The 12752-nt window shown below is 35.0% G+C and overlaps 1 long non-coding RNA gene across 1 annotated transcript; it reads left to right on the forward strand.

The window, feature by feature from the left end:
• The first annotated feature begins 648 nt into the window (after window positions 1-648).
• On the forward strand, window positions 649-1437 carry LOC114819850 (uncharacterized). Its single transcript, XR_003767150.2, has 2 exons — window positions 649-987; window positions 1255-1437. It is a non-coding gene; the product is annotated as an uncharacterized lncRNA (long non-coding RNA).
• The last annotated feature ends 11315 nt before the right edge of the window (window positions 1438-12752 follow it).

Here is a 12752-nt window from a genome sequence, read left to right on the forward strand (position 1 = left end):
TAGAGCCTAGGTCTAGGAATTGGTGAATCCTTTTGGGTTTTGTAGTTCATAGTCTTTGATTTGAATGTTGTAATTGTTACAAGCTTTATTCTTACTTCTTTAAATGTAAATTTTTCTTGAAAATTTGCCATCTCAAATCTTGTAGATGTAGTTCATATGAGCATGAATTTTGGAGCTAAAAATTTGGTGCCATGTTTATGGGGAAATTACGCCAAATCCAAAGGGTTGATTTTTGGGTTCATGTTTGTCTTGTTAAAAGTGTTTTAAAATGACTTTTGGAACCCCTAAGTACCCTAGGATGTTAACCCTCTTTTGAGTAGTGAAAATTTGTTTATTGAGTGAAAACATTTATGGAGCTCTTATGGGTTTTCATGGATGTTCTTCAATGTTCTTGCTTTGTTCTTGTTGTTCATACAAGAACCAAAAGGTTTGTTGTTTTGATTAAAAAAAAGGTGTTTGGTTGTTTATTTGTGTTTGTTAGTGATGGATAGTATGATTTTTCAAACTACGGTATGGTTTGGGATTGAGGTGATTTTAAAAAAAGCTGGTCTGAAAAAAAACTGGGAGAGTTTTTGTTGTTTGGTAACTTCCAACTTCAGCTTTTTTTTTTTTACGGTTTTAGATGAAAAAAAGCAAAAAAATAGAAGCAGAAAAGGCAGCTTTGAAAAACTGGCTTTTCAGCTTCTGCGCAAACCTCTAAAACGCAGGTGAACAGTAACCCTTTAATGAAAGTTTCTGGCAATCCTACCCTTTCCCGATTCCACGGCGAAGCTTCTTCATAATGCAGAAGATGGCGCATGAATGGTTTTCGCAGACTGGCAGCGGCGTCGACGACTCGCAGAAGCCATCGTCATCTTCTTTGCTAGCCAATTGGAACTCCTACGCTGTTTCACAATCCATTGATGATAACTCCTCTTTGGGACTTGGATTCGATCTCCAATCTACGGTGCGCTCTGCTAACGACACTGTTTTTGGGACTTTTAGCGTGTAAGTTCGTATCTGATCTTGGTTTCCTGCCTAATTAACTTAGTTTTTTAGTTACTGTAGAGTTATTTATGGGCGATTTTGGCTGTGGGTTTCTGATTTTGTGTGTGTTTTAAGTGAATCTGATAATTGGGTTTTCGATTTTGTGCGTATTTAGGCGAACTTGATCATGGTATGGGATTAATGATAATTGTTTGCTTATGTTGATAATATGTGGTCTATTATGAAGGATTTTCATCATTGAGTGACTTTTGATTTCTATTATTACAGTGAGTGAGAAATGAAAGTAAAGCTGCTGCAGTGGTTAAAAGAGCAGAGATGAAAATTTGAGTATATGGTTGTATTTGCTTAGTTCAGTTCTCTTTGTATAAAAAATAGAGAGATCATATAGTTGTAAATGATTCACTGGTGATATGACATTGGAAATTTGGAATAAAAAAATTTCTTGGTTTAGTTAGTGTTTCGAAGTGATATGTGACTGTACAATGATTCCATAACTGCTATAGTTGTTTCCTATATGCTACCATATGGTATGGATTGTACAAGAAAGCTATAAAAAGCTATAACAGCATTTGGAAAATGCTATGAAAAGTTTACAATAGCATTTGATGAATGCATCTAATTAGACTACTTTCAAGTATATTAACAATATTGTACTAATGAATCCTAGCTGTTCAATCTAAAATATTTCAATTGAAGTAGTTTGTCATACTAATTAATATTTATGATAAAGTTTATAAATATTTTTCTTTTCAAAATAAAGTATATTTAGTAATTCACCTTTATTTGTTAAGAAAATTAAATTAATAGCACATCTAGTATTATACCCTTTTTGGTCATTTCACACAGTCACAGCTATTTTACATAAAAGTTTACCAAACACTATCATACTGCTTTTTTTCTTTTTCAAAAGCACTTTTACAAAAAAGTTTACCAAACACTCTGCTGCTTTATTTCATAGCTGCTTATTCTCACAGCACAACAGAAACAACTTTTTTTTCAAAGCATAACAATACCAAACCAACCCTACATCCATGCATTTTTCTATTCACACCATACCAATCACTTACAACTTTCAATCACCTTTCAAACACACAAATCAACTCACACACCCCATCACTACTCACCATGACCGGCCACCCCTATAATGGGGGTACTTTTGGAGCTTTTATGCAATTACATAAAGTTTTGATACTTTTGTGTCTTTGCACTTTGACCCAAAAGTTTATGTTTTTACGTAAAGGCCCAAAATCACTAAAGGACAAATTGTTTTGCTCCCTTAATGAAGTTTTGCATTTATTGAAATTTTTGAGTTCTAGTTGTAATTACATGAAGTAGTGGACTTTTGTGTTTTTACAAAGTGACCTCAAAATGTGTGTTTTGCAATATAGCCCAAAAGTTGAGGTTATTGCATTTTGACACAAATTAGTTGAGAACAAAATAGTTTTGTATCTTTAAACGAGAATTGAATTTTCATTTCATTTAGCTCCATCTAAATCAATTCTATGTATACAAAAACCAAATGACAATGTTGTATTCAAGTTCAATTAGTTAAAGCATTAATTAATTAAAGAAAGGGTGATTATGAACCTAAGCCTACGATAATTGAGCTATGTTAAAGGTCGTCTCTCAAATTTGTTTGAACCATGTGAATGTGTAGATTAGATTTTGATAGTAATTTGATATGATCAAATGTTGTAAAAGAGCATAAGCTCTTCTTTACTTGAAAGTAATTTGATTTGATCAAATGTTGTAATAGAGCATAAGCTCTTCTTTACTTTGAAGTACTCCTTTCTTGTTTTATTTGATATGCATGAAATTGGAGTAGTAGGGTCCAACACCCAATAAGAAAACACGCCGTAATGTGATTAAACACGTAACTAAAATCAATCACCATCCCTAGACTGAGATCCAACACTAGGCTCGTGTTGGATCGAATCAAAGGTTCATAGTCATCCTAAGGCCGTAAGGCAACTATATAGTCCATCAATAAATGCAAAGCTTACGTTAGTAGTACCATATACTTTTGCTTTAAAAATCGTTTTACAAGCATAGTGGGAGTATCGTATACTACTAAAACAATCACATGGACCAATAGTTGTAATAGGACCAAAATTGTTTTAATGAGATTAAAATGCATGCTTATATGTGATGAGACCTAAAAACCCTTAGCCAAATCATTATTAAGTTGACAAGCGTGAGAGTGCTTTAAACACTATTTCATGGCCTTCTAACGTGGTAGGCTCCCATCATTTGTGACCCATACACCGACTTCACCCTATCATGGGGGAGTACAAAGTATGTGCTTACACTTAGGAGGAGTTCTATACGCAATGTTGTGAAGGTAGGCAATGAGAATGATCAACATCGTATCATTGTGAGGTTGTTCTTGAACCCCTACCTGAACTTGCATGGTGGGAATGACTTAACTAAGTGCAATGGAGCCAACGTCTTATCCTTGTGAGGCATCATTCTCTAGAGGCCAAATAAGATGGGTGCTTACATGAGATGCAAATGAGTAAGCGTACTCTCTCATTATTATTGATGCTAGCCAACATCATATCATTGTGAGGTGGGCTTGGTAATAGTGAGCCTCTCATACCCTACTAAGAGTTTCCTCCAAAACTCTCAAATTCCAATAAGGGATAGTGGGTGGTGTTATTTGATTTAAAGACCTAGATCAAATAGCTTAAAATAAATCAATTTTTATTCGTTATGTATTTGTTTACCGATATATTTGCAAACGCTATCCAAAACTTGACAAAGAAAAGCCGAAGGCTTTAGTTTCCGGACTTGGTACCACAATCCCATAGATTGTCTTGAATGGGTTGTTTATGTACCTAAATAGTCTCATCCTCACAATCTTCCTATTGATAATGTATCATTGGAAGAACATGTTAGATAAGTCTATCATAAAGAGGACAACACAAACAACAAGTGCTTATTACAAAGGAACTTATGAAGATTAGCACAAAGACATGGATGCTTTTAGTGTCATAGTTCATCACTTACAAATCGTTGTATGAAGAAATAAAAGTTGTTACCCTTAGTTAAAGCAAACACTAGTGCTTGTTTCTTTGTTAAATGAATAAGGAACTTGAGAATTAAGCACAAGGGCATGGACAGTTTTTGTGCCATGATTCTTCACTTATAAATTGTTGTATGAAGAAATGAGAGTTTCCTTGAACAACTCTTGAAAGTTTGTAATCATGTTTAGAACATAATGGTTGTTTGACAAAAATAGTCCATCAACATGGACTTATGATGATTTTGAATCATTGAGTGTTGAAGTGTTAAGCCACTTCAAGAGACGGAAACTAGGCAAGGACTTCACCATTGTGTCCCTATCCAAATGGTTCACTAAGTTTATTGTAAACTATATAGTGAACAATAACCGCATGCTCTCCAAATCGTTTGATGTGTATAATACAATTGAAATAAGTTTCAAGAGAGATAGTGGGAGTTTAGGGACCATGACTATTGTAGTCAACGAAGAAGTCAAATGAAGAAGGCGAAATAACTCCAAGGGAACAAACTTTCTTTATGAAAGGATGGACATTGGAATGGGTATTTGCAAGAAACATCTTGCAAGTGTCAAGAACACATCGTTCGAAGGTGTTGTAAATTGTTCTTGAATAAGTTCAAAACAGTTGGTTCTTCTACTTGAATGCTTGATTCCATATTAGTAACTATGTTTTACAATCATTGTAAAAGTGTGGCTAATAAGAAATAGAAGATTAATGAGAGAATAGAAAGTACTTCACATTCGAAACATGAATAAACTATAGATCTCGGCGAAAGCAGATAGTACTTACTTCCTCATATGAACTACCAAAGAAATTGGAAAAACAAAGATTGTCTTTACATTTCAATTTGAATAAGGAACTTAATTCCGTCACTATAATTTTAAGAGATGAATGAATGTTTTGTTTGACAAAACATTGTTCTTTATTAATGAATGATTGGATAATTGTAATCTAATTGATTGTCTCTATTGTAGAGATGATGTGGTAGTGGTAACTGTTTAGAATATAACGATGCTTAAAACTCAAAAGGTTGCAAGGTAGTGACTAATCCCACTGAGTTGTGACACCTCTAAAACATAAATTACAAGTTGGTCATACATGGGTGCTTTGGATCGTTAGATCCGAATCCAATGCATTCTTGTTAAAATTGTATAGAGGCGAAATGTTCGAATCTTTATTCTTTTGAAAAGAAGAAAGAATCACAAAGTTGTTGAGGTTAATTCACTTAGATGTTAGTGGCACTTGTCCACAACATAATACTGCTCATGTTGTATGACATTCACCGAAGATCGCTCTCGGTTGGACTATCATTTATTTTGAATAAACACAAGTCCGAATACTTTGCAAAAGGTTTCAAAGAATTCAAGAATGTAAGTTGATGAGTAAGACGTCTAAAGTATTTACCTCATTAGATTTGATCCAAGGAAAAAGAACACTTTAGAAGAGTTTCCTTGAAAGATATCAAGGAAAGTAGCATCATAAGATCATGGAATTCTCCATTGGGAGAAGAACGAACTCGAATAAGCAATATTTATTTGAGAACAATCTTGTGTGATATCCTTAAATTAACCTTTGGACATCACTTCTATAAACCAACTAACAAATGTTATTTGTTGGGTAGTTCATTGTAATCCTACAATAGGATTTGCCTAAGAGCAAATGAACGAGAGATAGAACTCAAAGAATGGGTTCTTTGAGAGACAAGATGATAATCATGTTGGAAATATGCCCTGAAAGTCAATCTTTGGAAGAAACCTTTCAAGACAATGAATGGATGTATAGATGATTCTTGTACATCAAATGGCAAAGATACTAATTAGGACTATCTTAACACACGATATATGTCCTAAATAGTGAATCCATGGACAATGGATTAATGGAAGAAGTAATCTAATGATGTTAGACTACAGAGACCTTCTTCACATAACCATCATGTCCAAAAGGTTCCTGGTCATAGGATTGTCGGAGGGATACTGACAATGCATAGACCGGTACATACTATGTCCACTTCAATTGGAAGGATGGAAAGTCTCGTCCCATTCGTGTAGTGACACTAAAACAGGTATGTAGGTGCTCATTAAGGGAATGAGTTCACTGAACACAATCGAACGAGAGTACTTGCATGGAGGTCTACTCACATGTCAAGCAAGTAACTCTAATGGTTGGAATAATGTAAGTAGTCCTTTGACCTGAGGCATCATAGTTGTCTTGTGGTTAGGTACTTGATCTTTGATTATGTCAAAGTCACTCCATCCGCGGGTGTCCACGGCATAGTTGGGGTTAAGCCACTTAGTCATGGAGGCAAGTGAATGCACAACAAGGAATCTCTAATCCTCATTAAGAGAGGATGAATACTCTAAGATATGATTCGGGAATCTTTGGCCGAAGTATCGAGCGTAATAAAGGAAAGCGTTCCTATACGACTCAAATGAATCATATAAGAAGGAATAATCACATTAGGGGTTTGACATAATATATCCATACCCTAGTAATGTGATTGAGAGTATTGTTTTAGAGAAGGATTGAATTACATTGTAATTCCAACTGAATAGGTTCTCCGAACAAATTCTACATTAACTTGGGTAGCCATGATATATGGTTAGATGTCACTCATGACTTGTGAGTTCTTCTAGATGATTAAATGTAGTCGTCAAAGAACAAGGAGAATTAAAAGTAAGTTTTAATTCACTAAGTGATTGGATTAAAAATAATCAATTGGATTTGTGCCAATCACCTCACTGCCTTGCTAATTAGAACCTAAAATGATTGTTCACAAATACACTCTTGTAGTGAGTAACTAATGGATGATGGAAATAATTAATTGGATTAAGTAAGTGTTGTGATTAATTAGAATGTCTAAAGAAATCTTAAAAGCGATAAAAGATCGTTTTGGGCTTAAAGAAAAGTTCGGGTCTAATTGGGCCCATTGGGCCTAAACCAATTGGGCTTTTATTCAAGCATATGATGACTTGAAATAATAAAAGCCCAAAGCCCAAACAACACTAAAGGGGCCGGCCAAAGGAGGGAGAGAGAGAGTCAAATGTTGACTTGTTTCTTTTTGGTTATAAAAGGAAGTTTATAGCACAAAGTTTTATTAGGGTTTTTGAAGTGTTAAAACAACAAAAGAGAAAAAGAAAATATCTCTCTCAACACTCAAAGGGCCGGCCACCAAAGGGGGGTTTAGCTAATCATCTTCTCACCCTTTTGGTTATTCCTTCATCCTTCTCACTACTCTAGTGGGTGAGGATCTTTAGAGGTCTTCAACTTTGGAGACTTAAGGAGAACCAAGGAGCACTCATTCTAACAAAGTGGAGGAGGCAAGGAGGGAGGCTAGGCTCAAGGAGTTCCAACAACAAAGGGCTTGGAGGTGGTCCATCCTTGGTCTAAAGTCTAGATCAAGAGGTATAAAACTACTCCTACACTTTGTTCTTCAATAAATTGTTTTTGATGCATCTTACATAAACCTATGCATCTTGAAGGGGATTTGCATGACTATAGCTTTGATATTATTTGATAACATGCTTCCGTTGCTTTCGTATATAAATTTTGAATTGTATATGCATGCTAGTCACTAGAAATCCCACATGAAAACTCATTATTTTCCCTTCAAATCAACAAATATAACAACCTAATTCCTACACCACTAGCTCCAAGGTAGTCGAGAATGATCTATTAACCATCTCAGTTGAATGGTTTGAACTTTATGACTATGTTATAGAGTTACACCTCTTAATTCGAAAGAAATAAGAATGAAAATCCTTATGACTACATTGAGTGTATATACAAAATATACTCAAGGAAATGATATAATACCATTTGATCCGAAATAGTGAAACCTTCATAGCTAATTGGTAGCTTAAGGTGACTACAATCAACGAGATTGGTTGACTTGGAAGAAACCATCTTTGATGTCATCTTGGTTCTTATTAATTCAAAGATTGCTAGCTACAACTAAACGGTGATTCAATGTTTGAACATAATATGGGTTTCCAAAACCATTATCAAGATAGTCTTGATAATATATGTCCAAGACTAGGAATCACAAGATATGTAAGTTGTAGAGATCCATCCATCATGAATCTTAGTGGGAGCTATAAGTGTCTTATGAGAGAAAGATCAAATCGTTTGATTTCTCGACAAGATGTAAATGAATTTTTTGTTTACTAGGTTTACAAAAGATTAGTGGGAGTTAATCATATTCCTAAATTTGAAAATATATGTGATATATTAATTTTGGAAATGAAAGGAATTCTTCTTCGTTAAAGTTATGACTTTAAATGTTCTATAATGATAGAATGTATATGGGAGACATAGTCTATATACATGGGATGTAAATCTATAATGACAGATTTCAAGATATAATTGGATTCTCTCAATCCCTATGAATAGACGATAAATGTAGGAAGTTTCTCGAATGATAAACTTCAAATGAAAGGATAATTCCAGTCAGACTGGGAACGTGCTCTTCTAAAAGGGAATGTACCCTTTTGACTCACTCCCAAAGAAGCATAATTCGTAAATAGAATCTTTTATGCATACGCAGAAAGGTGATTTATGTATTTCATATCGTATGAAAAACGATGATATGAGTTGTACCAAGAAAGGTACAAGACGATATCAGTGCAAGCCCAGGATCAAAACCATGGCAATTGTCAAGTGAGTCCTTAAGCATTTAAAAAATACTAAAGGATAGATTCCTCTAGAATGAGGAAGAATTAGAGTAACACAATGGAAGCGTAAATGTATTAGATTATGAATCTAATATCGTATCCATAATTGGATATCTCTTCATTATGAATGAAGAGATAATAGGATATCTCTTTATTATGACTAAAGAGATATTTGGGTGGTAATGTGAAAATTAACTTGACACACAAATTAAACCCTATTAAGATAGTTGTAGTATATGAAAGTAGGGATCGTTCTAGGCCGGGGATTAACTATGGCTGCTAATCTACACAAATATGACTCAAAAACACAAAACTAGACTTAAAAACACCTAACTAGACCCAAAGAACTCAAAACAAACTAAAAAGACTCAAAACAACACAAAAAAATCAAATAGACTCAAACTAGACACTAGAGGGTGATAGGAGCATATTTATGCGCCTTAGTTAGCGAGTTCTTATGCATTTTCGTGATGTTTTCTTAGTTAAAGTAGTCTTTTAAGCTATTTTCATGTGTTTTCAGGTTTTAAGGGCATATTATACAAAATGATGCAACTTGGAGCTTGTTGGAGCAAAAGTGAGCTTGGAGTGAATAGCACATGCTTGGAACAAAAGGTTTGGACGAAATTGAAGATTTGAAGATTTGAGGATTCCTAGCCCAAGAAGGATTCCTAATCAACGAAGGAGTCCTAATTGAAGAAGGATTCCTAATCAACGAGGGATTCCTAGTTGAAGATGGATTTCTAGAAGAATGAAGATTCCTACTCAAATAAGGTTTTCTACTTGAAGTAGGAAAGTTAAGCCTAGAAATTGCTATTTTGGGTTGATCTTTCCTAAACCTAAATGGCCTTAAGTTTCAGCAAAATTAGAAGGTTCCTAAGCGTTGGAAGACACAAAGAAAGGTTGGAGAGCATTTCCTTATCCTTGTTGTGGGTTAGGGCTTATTTCCTCTTGGTTTTGGGTTTCTAGAAGCCCTATCCTTTTCCCCTTAATCCTTGCCGCACTTCCCCCTTTCTAGAACCTGTTTTCTTGCCTTGCAAGGCTTTCTAGAAGCCTTATCCTACCATATCCTTATCTGCCGCACCCCCTAGGCCTTTTTCCTTGTGAATTCTGATTTCTAAGCCTTTTTCCTTGTGGATTTGGGTTATCCAAGTCCATATCTGATTACCCTAGGGTTTTAAGTGCCTATATATACTCTCATTCACCCTTTGGCTGAATTACCACCTCTCATACACAACAATTCACGCCAGAAATTCATCTCCTACCTTTGCCGCAGCCTTCCACCACCATTCTCCCAAATTTCTGCCAAAAATCACCCCTTGCCGCACCACCCATCCATCTTAAACACCACCATACATCCCCCATCCATTCTACATCATTTAATAACCCTAAAATCTGTCCAAAGTCTCTGTGCCGCAGCAAGGAGGAATGAGGAATCGTGGATGCACCTGCTGCAAAGTTGGAGCGTTTTAGGTGTTCTCTTTCTTTGGATTTCAATGTTTAAACTTATTTATCTTTGATTTGTGCGTATGAGGAACTAAACCCCCCTTGGCTAGGGGGGATTCGAAACCATGTTTATGCTTGCTATATGATGTAATTACTTATAATTGCTCATAAGTTGTGAATTCAATTTGCTTATCTACATGAATTAAAACTGATTTGTGTGTGTTGGTTGAGAGTGCACGCTTAATTTTCATGCATAAGTTTGATGCTAGGATATAAGGGAATTTCACCTAATAGTTACGAACTTATATTCAAAAGTAGTAAAGGTTGTTGATCACAATCGTGTTAAGTAAATTCTTGGCATAAGTTTCATGCAATTCATAGTAACGAGTGCCTCGCCAATGCTTATGATTTTCGTAGAATTTAATGATCTTTGCTTGTATATTTGTTATGCAATTCATGCAGGGAACTTGTGAGGAATGCTTTGGGTTGTCGTATGCAATTCATCCAATTCGATAACTTTAGGAAAATCTAAGGGTTAATTAGTGCAATTCACAGTTAATCTGGGGCATTGGGAATTCATAATTTATTGAAAAACAATTGGAAATCATTTCGTATACAAGTGTGACATGTGTGGAGAAAAACCCCTTAGCTAGCTTTCCATCCATTCACTTTTATCAAATTCGTTTTAGAATCTATTCAATTTACAAAGTTTTGTTTTTGTTTTCAATTTTCGTCAAAACTCAATCCCCATTTATTTTGAAGTGTTAGATTAGTTAGAAATCAATTTAGTTTGTGTTTTTAAGTGTCTTGAGTCAAGTTATAACCTATTTTCATCCAAATTGTGTTTCGCGTTCAAAACTGCCCAGAAAGTGTTTTTAAGGCAGTTTTGAGGGTTTATGGGCTGTTTTGAGTCTTTTGGTTTGTTTTAGTGTTTTAGAGTTTAGTTTTGCATTCTTTGAGTCTAGTTTAGTGTTTTAAACTTTGTTTTTACGTTTTGAATCAGTTTTCAAGTGATTTAGTAATCCCTCCTAATCCCCGGCCTAGAACGATCCCTACTTACATACTTTGCTACAATTGATAAAAAGAGGGTTTAATTTGTGTGCTTATATATTTCGCATCAGAGGGTGAATTGGACGAAAATTGATTTTAACTTGACTCAAAACACTTAAAAACACAAACTACGATAGATTCTAACTAATTTGACACACTAAAGTAAAGGGGATTGGGTTTTGGACAAAATTAAAGTGAAAACAAGTGAATTAAAGACATCAACAAAGTTGAACGAATTTGGTGAATTAAATGGATGATGGGCTAGCTAAAGGGTCTTTCTCCACACATGACACACTTGCATACAAATCAATCTCTAGTTGCTTTTTTCGATAAACCATGAATGATAATGCCCCAGATTAACCGTGCCATCACTAATTAACCCTCAGATTTTCCTTAAGTCATTGAATTGGATGGAATACGCATCATCAACCCAAATTATTCTTCAATAGTCCCCAACATGCACATCATAATAGAAATACAATCAAAGATCATTAAGTTCTATGAAAATCGTAAGCATTGACAAAGCATTCGTAACTATGACATCATGATACTCATGCTAGGAATTTAACTTAACGTGATTGTGACCAGCGACCTTCACTACTTTTGAATATAAGTTTGCAACGATTATGTGAAACTCCCTTATATCCTAGCATCAGATTCAAGCATGCAAACTAAGTAGGCCTCCTTAATCAACATACAAGAATAAGTTTTGATAACGCAGAGAAGCAAATCACAATCAAGACTCAAGAAACAATAACTGGATGTAATCAATTCATATAAAGCATATAGTCATGGCTTCAAATTCACCTCTAACTAAAAAGAAATTAGTTCCTCATGTCTTTAAAAACATAAAACCAAATTAAAACAAACATTGAACTAAAACTAAGGATATAATACACCTAGGAATGTCCTGCAATCCAAGCTTAAATGGCAGGGCATGACTCCAATGGTCTCCTCTCCTTCCTTCCTTGCAAATATGCGCACAAGTATGTATTTTCTGATGTTTTGGCTATTATATGTGTGGTGAACGAAATTGTAGTGGATGGTTGGTGATCTGATGGTAGAGGGTGGTGATCTGAATGAATGCTGCATCAATTATATTTATAGGGAGAAAAGGCACGGCCTAGGTATCATTGGAAAAGGATTGGCACTCCAAAACCCAAGTGGAACGGGTTAAAACAATCAGAAACCAAGGGAAATTAGGATGACACATCAAAAACCATCAGGAACAAGGATATATGGTGCAACACAACTAGGAAAAGGGGTTCTAGAAAGGGTTGGGGCACCACTTTTGTAGGGAGAGGAGATAAGGCTTCTAGAATCTGAAATATGTATTTTAAATGCATAATTATCCCTTATAAATGGCTGGAATTAAGGCACAAACTGATTTGGATAAGATAAGATTGGATAATGCTAGATTAGGAAAGGATAAGATAAGATAAGGTTAGTTTGGATAAGATAAGGTTGGATAAGGTTTTGGATAATGACTCATTCTTTTGAGCTGATTCCTTATCTTCTTTGTCTTGGATTTATTTTCTTCATCTTTTCAGCACATTCCTAGCCTCTTGAACTTCAAATT

The sequence above is a fragment of the Malus domestica genome, chromosome 11 (genome assembly GCF_042453785.1).
Source record: "Malus domestica chromosome 11, GDT2T_hap1".
Classification (NCBI taxonomy): domain Eukaryota; kingdom Viridiplantae; phylum Streptophyta; class Magnoliopsida; order Rosales; family Rosaceae; genus Malus; species Malus domestica.